The sequence below is a fragment of the Zea mays genome, chromosome 2 (genome assembly GCF_902167145.1).
Source record: "Zea mays cultivar B73 chromosome 2, Zm-B73-REFERENCE-NAM-5.0, whole genome shotgun sequence".
NCBI classification, from domain to species: Eukaryota; Viridiplantae; Streptophyta; class Magnoliopsida; order Poales; family Poaceae; genus Zea; species Zea mays.
In genome coordinates this window covers 98,646,746-98,656,808 of record NC_050097.1, presented here as the reverse complement: position 1 = coordinate 98,656,808, position 10,063 = coordinate 98,646,746, and positions in this window count along the sequence as shown.

Here is a 10,063-nt window from a genome sequence, read left to right as displayed (position 1 = left end):
GCTTGCAGAGAAATGGGAAATGCCACAAGAAACCATGAAAGAGGCCGACGAAGGTGAACTTATCAGGTTTAAGTACACTTTTAAGTTTGGAGATAAATTTATTGAGCCAGATGATGAGTGGTTGAAAAGCATTGATAATTTAAGTGATGAGCTTGGGACCTACTCGAAGGCCGAAGATACTGCAATGTCAGCAGCCTTCGGAGGCCGAAAAAAGAAGAGGTTGAATCGGGTATTTGATGCCATCGGGTTTGTCTACCCCGACTATTGCTATCCCACCCGAAGGCAGAAAAGAAAAAACACAACCTCCGCAAAAGAAGAAACTGCAGCTGCTCCTAGCGAGCCGGAACCGAAAAGGAAGAAGATAAAGGTTCTTACGCATCGGCCGCGCTATATTGAACCAGCTTCGGTGCCTGAATTTACCGGAGAAACTTCTTCGGCCATCGAAGCTAAAAAACCAGCCGAGCCAACTTTGCTGCCAGAAGTTGCAGAAACGGCCGAAGTGCCAATAAAGACAAAATTGGAGCAATCAAAGATTTTGTTACCAGAAACGAAAGAGAAGGCCGAAGCGCCATTCACAGAAAAAATGGAGGAGATAAAGGAAACAACTGAGGGCTCCAAAACATCAGAAGTTTTGAGTCCTACAGCAATCATTGGGACAGCAAAAAATGAAAAAGTGCCAGCCGTAACTCCGAAGAGAAAGAGAATGGCTAATATGCTAGATGTACTAGAAACGATCAAATCTTCGAGCACACCTCCGAAGAAGGCTGCTGCTACTCCTGAAATAACAGTTGAAACTTCTGGTTCTAAAATTCCAGAGCAAGGGGCTGAAGCCGAAGCTGGGCCCTCAGAGCCCGCAAAGGGAAAACCCTTGGAAAGTGAGGCAGAAAAAATAACAAAGCCAACTTTTGTTGAAGAAACCGGTGTTGTTGCCCCCGAAGCATCCCCCGAAATCCGTGATTATATTTTCCGTCATGCTTCGGGGAAAAAATTATCAGAAAAAGAAAAACAAGAGGCCCAGCATTATGCCCAAAAACTGAAATATCCAAAGGGGGCGTTAATATTTAATGGCAGTGGAGAAGAAGACTTCTTGTATTGTCTTCCCGACAGCAAGGAAATTTCTGTCTGCCGGGAGATGAGCAAGAGCTTCGGATTCCCGACTTTAGAAGACGGGCTCTCAGTGCTGTCGAAGAACGATCTGGCCGACAGCCTGGCTTACAATAGCTTAAAGGTACGATATATGAAAATCCTTGTATTTTTCCGTTCGTTTAAACCTACTGACACACACACATATTTCTCTTTGCAGGGCTTGATACTTAGCAATGCTCTTAGAGCACAGAAAGATGATGAAGACGAAGGGTGTACTATAGCCCTGAGCAACCTTCGTTCCGAAGTAATTGAACTGAGGAACGAAGGTCTCGAAAAAGACAAAATATTATACTCATTGATAAATAAAAAAAAGAGGACGAAGCTGCTTTTAAAATTCAAGCTGAAGCTCAGAAACGCGAAATTGAAGACCTTCGGAAACATCTGGCCAGAGCCAAGGAAGAACGCATACTTGAAGAAACAAAGCGTGAACTCAGCGATCAATGGGCAGATCACCTAGAAGTGACTGTTGAAGAGCTTCGTTCGTCCAAAAAGAGATGCTACAATAAATCTATAGATTGTGTCAAGAAATTAAAGGCTAGCTTCGCCAAGGTCGGCGCATTCTCAAGTGAAGAAAACTTTTCAAGAGGCAATCCCGAAGGTGTCATCGAATGGATTAGCCACGAAGCCGAAGCCTTCGAAGAAATTTTAAATAGCCGAGGAGATATATGCGCCTTCTCTGGCGCCAGAGGGATTGCCACTATCTTAGAGAAGGAGGGCTGTGAACATGTAAAAATTTTAGCACAGTCCGAAGCTGCTTTGTCCTTTGAAGATACAAAAGATCCTTCGGCCGAAGCTAGTATAATTGGTGGAAAGTTTTTTACTGATATCTGGGATAATGGTGGCCGAGAGATGGCCGGAGAAATTATTCGAAGAAGTGAAAAGGGGATTCACGATGCTAGAGAAGTAGCTGAGGCTGCTAAAAAGGGCACAGAGGCCGAAGGTCAATTAGGTATCAACTAATAGTTTTTATCGTGTTGTAATCTTAGGCTTTAAGATTTGTTTATGATTTGTAATAGCAATATAGCCGTGTCCTGTCCTTCCTCAGATCCTACTGAAGTATCTCCGGGTGCTCGGCCTAGGGGTGATGATGAAATTAAAAAGATGGCCGAAGCTATTATGGATGAAGTTATCGATCGACTGTTGAACGAAGCTGCAGAAGTGGTACTTAGGGAGGACTAAATGCTATTGTAAAAACATTTTAAATGTAACATGTGTAATATCTTGTAATCCTGTATGTAATATATTTGTCTTATTTTTCTTTATGGTTCAGTTCTTTACGATGCATGAAACGTTACATACGTACCGTTTTTGAGTCTGGCGAAAAAAACACCTTCCCTTCTTTTCATGCTTCGTGAAGAAGAATTACCATTCATCACAACAATATCCGAAGTATCCCGAAAAGTGTTGAAGCTTCGTAGAAACATTCCTCAAGGCTTATGCTTCGGAGATCAATATTGTTTCTCCTTGTGACTTGGCATGATTTGCCTCTTTTTCAAAGCGTTTTCCCGAAGATTGATATCATATCTCTTTCTTATGCCACATGCAGTATGATGTATGATGCTTATGTTATGCAAAATGATGTGATGATGTTATGCTATGTAAGGTGATATTCCGAAGGCACACGCATATTTGCGCGATAAAACACAATCTTTTTGCGAGCCAGCGTTAACTTTTCGCTATAAGCCTCCCTTAGGAGCTTCTTCGCCTTTTACTTCAGCGGAATCAGCGTTGACTTTTCGCTGTAAGCTCTGCATTCCCTTAGGAACGTCTTTGGAGCTTCTTCGCCTTTTACTTAGGCGGTATCAGCGTTGACTTTTCGCTGTAAGCTCTGCATTCCCTTAGGAACGTCTTTGGAGCTTCTTCGCCTTTTACTTAGGCGGTATCAGCGTTGACTTTTCGCTGTATGCTCTGCATTCCTTTTGGAACGACTTTGGAGCAGAAAACTTACACTGCGCTCCCTTCGGAACGACTTTTTGTGACTTCATCAAACTTACTCTGCGTTCCTTAGAACGACTTTTTGTTGCTTCGAAGAATTTTCGATAGTCCGAAGGTCCTTTTTATTATCACAAGCCGGTGAAGAAAACATATTTTCCTTGTAGGAACCAACGAAACTAATTACATGAAACCTAACCAATGTCCTTTATTATAGAAAATAAAACTGAATGAAAAAGATTACTATTAAGGTAGGATATTTGTCAATAGATGTGCTTTGATTCTGGCACAGTGCTGTTGACCGTGCGAGCTTCGGACTGTTCTCTGAAGTCCCTTTGATGCGGAGCATATTGGCTCCCTTCTGGCTGCTGGCCTTGATGCAACGGAGGTGGAGGCGGAGGCTGTTGCCAGGAAGCTTGAGGCTGACTTGCCGAAGCAACAGAGACTGCAGGATGGTTGCCCACATATTCTGGGATGTAGGGCGAATGATACGAAGCTGTATGCATGACCTGCTTCGGCTGAGCTTGTTGTGCTGCTGCTTCAGCTATTTCCTTTTGCTTCTGAATAGTGACATGGCACATCCTGGTAGTATGGCCTTTGTTCTCACCGCAGAATAAGCAAAAGATTCTTCTCGGTTGATCGCCAAATCTTCCTCCGAAGCCCCTGGCGCCTCTGCCTCTTGGAGCTGGAGGTCGGAAGGAACTTTGTTGTTGCCCTGAAGCCTGTGAGGAGTATTGTGGCCTTTGTTGCTGACTCCCTTTATCATCATTCTGAGTGGAATTGTGAATTGACCTGACATGCCTCGGGTAAAACCTTCCTCCGAAACCCCTGGTCATTTCAGAAAACCTGAAAGCCTCCTCCCTTCTTTGACGAAAATCATTGTCAACTCGAATGTATTCGTCCATCTTCTGGAGCAGCTTTTCCAGCGTTTGTGGTGGCTTCCTGGCAAAATACTGTGCTGACGGCCCTGGCCGAAGCCCCTTGATCATAGCCTCAATGACAATCTCATTGGGCACTGTTGGCGCCTGTGCCCTTAATCGTAGAAACCTTCGGACATATGCCTGAAGGTACTCTTCATGGTCCTGAGTGCATTGGAAGAGAGCCTGAGCAGTGACCGGCTTCGTCTGAAACCCTTGAAAGCTAGTTAACAGCAAGTCCTTCAGCTTCTGCCATGAAGTGATCGTTCCTGGTCGAAGGGAGGAATACCAGGTTTGAGCAACGCTTCTGACAGCCATAACGAAAGATTTGGCCATGACTGAAGCATTGCCACCGTACGAAGACACTGTTGCTTCGTAGCTCATCAAAAACTGCTTCGGGTCTGAGTGGCCATCAAATACGGGGAGCTGAGGCGGCTTGTAGGACGAGGGCCAAGGTGTAGCCTGCAGCTCAGCGGACAGGGGAGAAGCATCATCAAAAACAAAATTCCCATGATGGAAATTGTCATACCAGTCATCTTCGTTGTGAAAACCCTCCTGATGAAGATCTTGATGCTGAGGCCTTCGGTGTTGCTCATCCTGAGCAAGATGGCGAACTTCTTCAGAGGCTTCGTCTATCTGCCTCTGCAGTTCAGCTAGCCTGGCCATCTTCTCCTTCTTGCGTTGAACCTGCTGCTGAAGGATTTCCAGATTTTGAATCTCCTGATCTAGATCATCCTCCGGAGGTGTTGGACTGGTAGCCTTCCTCTTCTGGCTTCGTGCTTCTCTAAGAGAAAGGACGTCTTGATTGGGGTCCAGTGGCTGCAGCGTGCCAGCCCCTGGTGTTGAAGTCTTCTTCGGCGGCATGACGAAGGTGATGCTTGCCGAAGGTGTTGAAACGCTCAAAAAATGGAAGTGAGTTCACCGGAGGTGGGCGCCAATGTTGGGGACTTGTTCTTAAGTGCTAAGAGTTAAGAACAAGGCAACATAGAAAATATTAATCGTTAACATCCTTCGTCCTCCGAAGCATTATTTTCCTTAGGATATAATGACTTGCGGACGAAGGTTATGAAGGACATACCTTCATAAATTCATTAAACAATGACGAAGGATGAAATATAAAGAATGTAAAAGAAAACATGAACAATCATTTATTATTATTGAGCATAAACAAAAATATTATTGAACTACAAGTGTACCTTCAATCGGAAGGAAACGACAGTACAAGCGTGACGCAAAAAGCGAATGCCAAGTCAGCGTGAACAGTACGGGGATACTGTTCACCTATTTATAGACACGAGACATAGCCCTTACAAAATTACATTCATGCCCTTTACATTTGATAATAACTCTATAGTAGTCTATCGAGGTCTGAATAGCCTTTTCATCTTTAAGTCGGTTCCACTCTTTGCTGTTACGCCGAAGCTTTCCTGATTGACACCTTCGGCTCTGTATCAAGCTTCGTATTATTCCGGTCTACTTCGATGCCGACTTTAGTCCGAGGGTACCTGTTCACACATTGTACTACAGAAATACTGTTAGATCCTGTTTTTGAGGACCTTCGGACGCCGAAGGTCCCCAACACTTTTGGGGGTGTTGGCGCCCTTCTGGCTGCTGGCTTCGGGTATGAGCAGGTGGCAATGGTGGTGGCAGTGGGAGCTGAGGCCAGGAAGCTTGTGAATGGCTTGCCGAAGCAACAAAAGCTGCAGGTTGATTGCCCACATATTCTGGTATGTAGGGAGAGTAGCACGAAGCAGTATGTAAAACCTGCTTCGGTTAATTTTGTCGCGCTTCTGCTTCGGCAATCTCTTTTTGCTTCTGAATGGTGACCTGGCATGTTCTCATAGTGTGGCCCTTGTCTTCACCACAGAATAAGCAGTAGAGTTTTCTGGGTTGATCCCCATATCTACCTCCGAAGCTCCTGTCGCCTCTACCCCTTGGAGCTGGTGGCCTGAAGGAGCTTTGTTGCTGCCCTGAAGACTGTGAGCTGTGGTGGGGCCTCTGAAACTGGCTTCCTCTGTCATCACTCTGACTGGAGCTGTGGATTGATCTGACATGCCTAGGGTGGATTCTTCCTCCGAAGCCCCTAGTCATCACAGAAAACCTATAAGCTTCTTCCCTTTGGCAAAAATCGTTGTTGGCTCGGATGTACTCATCCATCTTCTGAAGCAGCTTCTCCAGGGTCTGAGGGGTTTTTTGGTGAAGTATTGAGCCGTAGGTCCTGGCCGAAGCCCTTTGATCATGGCCTCAATGACAATTTCATTGGGCACTGTGGGCGCTTGCGCTCTTAGACGCAAGAACCTTCAGACATATGCCTGGAGGTATTCTTCGTGGTCTTGCGTGCACTGGAACAAAGCTTGAGCAGTAACTGGCTTCGTCTGAAACCCTTGGAAACTAGTGATCAGCATGTCCTTCAGCTTCTGCCATTATGTGATTGTTCCTGGCCGAAGAGAGGAGTACCAGGTTTGTGCGACATTCTTGACTGCCATGACGAAGGATTTCGCCATGACCGCAGTATTGCCCCCATATGAAGATATGGTTGCTTCGTAGCTCATCAGAAACTGCTTCGGACCTGAGTGCCCATCATACATGGGGAGCTGGGGTGGCTTGTATGATGGCGGCCATGGGGTAGCCTGCAGTTCTGCTGACAGGGGAGAAGCATCATCAAAAGCAAAATTTCCAATATGGAAATCATCATACCATTCATCATCATCATAAGGATTGTCCTGACAAAGCTCTCTGCGTTGAGGTCTTCGGTCCTAGTCATCTTGAGTGAGATGACACATTTCCTTAGCAGCTTCATCGATCTTCTTCTGCAGATCGGAGAGACGAAGCATATTCTCCTTCTTCCTCTGGACCTGCTGATGGATGGCTTCTAGGTCCCTTATTTCTTGATCTAGCTCCTCCTCCAGAGGCGTTGGGCTTGTAGCCTTCCTTTTTTGACTTCTGGCTTCACGTAGTGTTTCCTGATTGACGTTGAATGGCTGCAGTGCAGCCCCTAGCCCTGTAGCTTTCTTCGGCGGCATGTCGAAGGTCATAGCTTGCCGAAGGTGGTTGAATGAGTTCACCGGAGGTGGGCGCCAATGTTGGGGACTTGTTCTCAAATGCTATGAGTTAAGAACAAGGGAACACAAAATGTTAATGGTTAAAGACCTTCGTCCTTCTGAGCATTATCTCCCTTAGGATATAATGATCTTCAGACGAAGGTTATGAAGGACATACATTCATCATCTCAGTATATAATAATGAAAGTACGAACATGTGAAACATAAGAAACAACATGAATAATCATATATCATATTCATGATATTTTTATTATATCATCACGAGTAAACATGAACAATATTAGATTACATTTATACCTTCGGCTTGGCAGAAGGTGAGGATTTAGGTGTGACGTGCGAGTGAATACAAGTCAGCGTGAACAGTACGGTGCTACTATTCATCTATTTATAGACATAGGACGCAGCCTGTGTAAAATTACATCCATGCCCTTAACATTTATTACTGACTTAGGGTAATCTATCAAGGACTAGACAACCTTTTCCCCTTTAAGTCGGTTCCATTTTTCAATGTTAAGTCGAAGTTTCTCCACAGGTAGCTTCGGAACTGGTTCATCCTTCTCCCGAACCGCGCTTTTCATATCGTGTACAGCTTCATCCTAAGGCCGAAGGTCCCTACATATATATATTATACATGGAAAACATGTTAGCCGTGAGGACCTTCGGAACATGAAGGCCCCCAACAGTGTCGTTGAACACTAAGGCCCCCTTCGGCCATTTCAGTTCTCAGGCATAGTGTTTGGCTTCTGAAATTTCTTCTTCGGACAATTTTTTCCCGGAAGCATGTCGAATAATATAGTCGAGATCTTCGGACAGTGCTTCGGGAGCAGGGGATTTGGCTTCTTCGGCCACATTCTTCTCCAGAGCTACGCTAGCATCTGGAAACTCTTCTTCGGCCCCCTGCTCAGTTGCGGCAGGTTCTGCTTCCGCGGACGCTGAGGGCCCAGCTTCAGTTTTAGCACGCACCACTACAGCTTTGGCAGCTATCTTCACAGGGGTACGAGTTAAAGACCTTGTTCTCTAAATGACAACGTCTAGTACGCTAGTCATTCTTCTCCTCTTGGGAGTCATGGCGGGAGCTTTCGCAACCTTCAGCAATTCTGCTTCTACCGGTGGGCTCAGAATTTCTGGCAGCACTATTGTTTTTTCTAACTCTGGCTTTTTGGCCGCCTTATCTTCGGCTTCGACTGGCTTAACTATAGGCACCTTCGGCACTATAGTTGATTCCTCAGCGCTCCGAGCGGCAGGAGCAGCTTGTTATGCTTTGGCAGCGGAAGATGTCTCTTCACCAAATTTTGGCACTGTGGCCGTCTCAATATACCTCGGCCGATGCGTCAGAACCTTGATATTTTTGCCCTTCGGCACAACAGAGATGGCCAAAGCGATAGTTTTCCTCTTTTTTTTCCCTGCCTTTGCGAGGGGTATATGAAACCAATTGCATCGAAAACCATGTTCAACCTTCTCTTGCCCTGACCCCCGAAGGCTAAGGACAAAGCATCATCTTTGGCTCTAGTATATGCCCCAAGCAACTCGTCGTTAGTAGCCTCGATACATTTCAGCCAGTCGTCATTTGGTTCATCAAACCGGTCTCTGTATCTGAAGGTATATTTCAAACGAATTAATCCATCTTGACTAGACCCGGCAGCAGTTTCCTTCGGCATCTCCCAGTTATACACAAGTAGCCATACCCTGTAGGCTATGTGCTCTTGGATCAGGTCTCTTGTACCAATGAAAGCACAGACATTGCTGAAAGCCTTTTGACATGCTTTGGCATCATTTTCCATCGTCACGGTCGGCCTTCGAAGGCCAAAGCGAGACCAGATGGGGCGTTGGATAACCCCCTTTATGTCTTCCCTTTTAACCAGATCATTTTTGACATAAAACCATTCCTCCATCTAGGACCCGGGCCACCTTTTCCGAAATGTTGGAACCGGGTAGCTTGCATTAGAACGAGCTATGAAGCCATAACAACCAAAGTTGTTGTGATACTGCTCTTTGCCAGTGGCCTACGTCTCGTACAACAGTTCGTGCATATTGCAAAAACACTTCGCGCTCGGTTCCAGTCCTTGGCTTCTCACAGCCCAAACAAACAAACCCATTCTAATTATAGATTCAGGAGTAATTTGATGAAGCAAGATCTGAAATATCTTCAACACTTCAACCAAAATTTGCTCAACGGGAACCGAAGACCCGCCTTCATAAAGCTTCTGTAGACAACAACCTCATTTTTTTCGGGAGCAGGGGCGGTGCTGTCCCCTCCAACCCTAACAATAGACATGTCACGAAAGTATCTTCCCTTCATGGCGTCAATATGACTTTGTTTAATGGTCGACTTTCCAAAGATGGTATGGCTTGGCCACCAGGGCCGGTCTTCAGAATCTTCATCCCCACTTTCCACATCATAGTCATCGCTATCATCATAATCTTCAGACAAATCCGCCATTATTTCCTTTGTGATCTTCTCTGTATTTGTTTTTGCCATAGATTCGTAAAACCCAGCAATAAAAGGGTCCACAACTTTCTTCTCCTCAGACATCTTCTTCTCTTTAGACATCTTCTTCTCCTCAGACACCTTCTTCTCTTCGGACATGCAACATGCACCTGTGTATATCACGAAGCTCGAAAATCAAGCGAGAGCTGACAGCAACAGTTAAAAATTTGAGAAAATAACACAAGCAACAAAAATGGCGTTGCAAATGATGCTGCTGTGGGTTTCTATTTATACGCCTACTGCATTGCAACTTGGCGGGCCCCATTTGTCATTGACTTTCGCTATTCTAGCGATGGGAAGGTGTTTTTTCGGACCGTCGATTAAAGGCCTTCGTTCACGTCGCAGTCTGAATTTGTTAGATACAAGAACAAATTAATACTGCGAGGGGCTACTGTTGGGGGCCTTCGTCTTCCGAAGGTCCTCAAAAACACGACTAACATGTTTTCAAAGTATAATATACTGTAACAGGAACCTTCGACTTTAAGGTGAAGGTGCACACGGTATGAAAGGCACGGTCT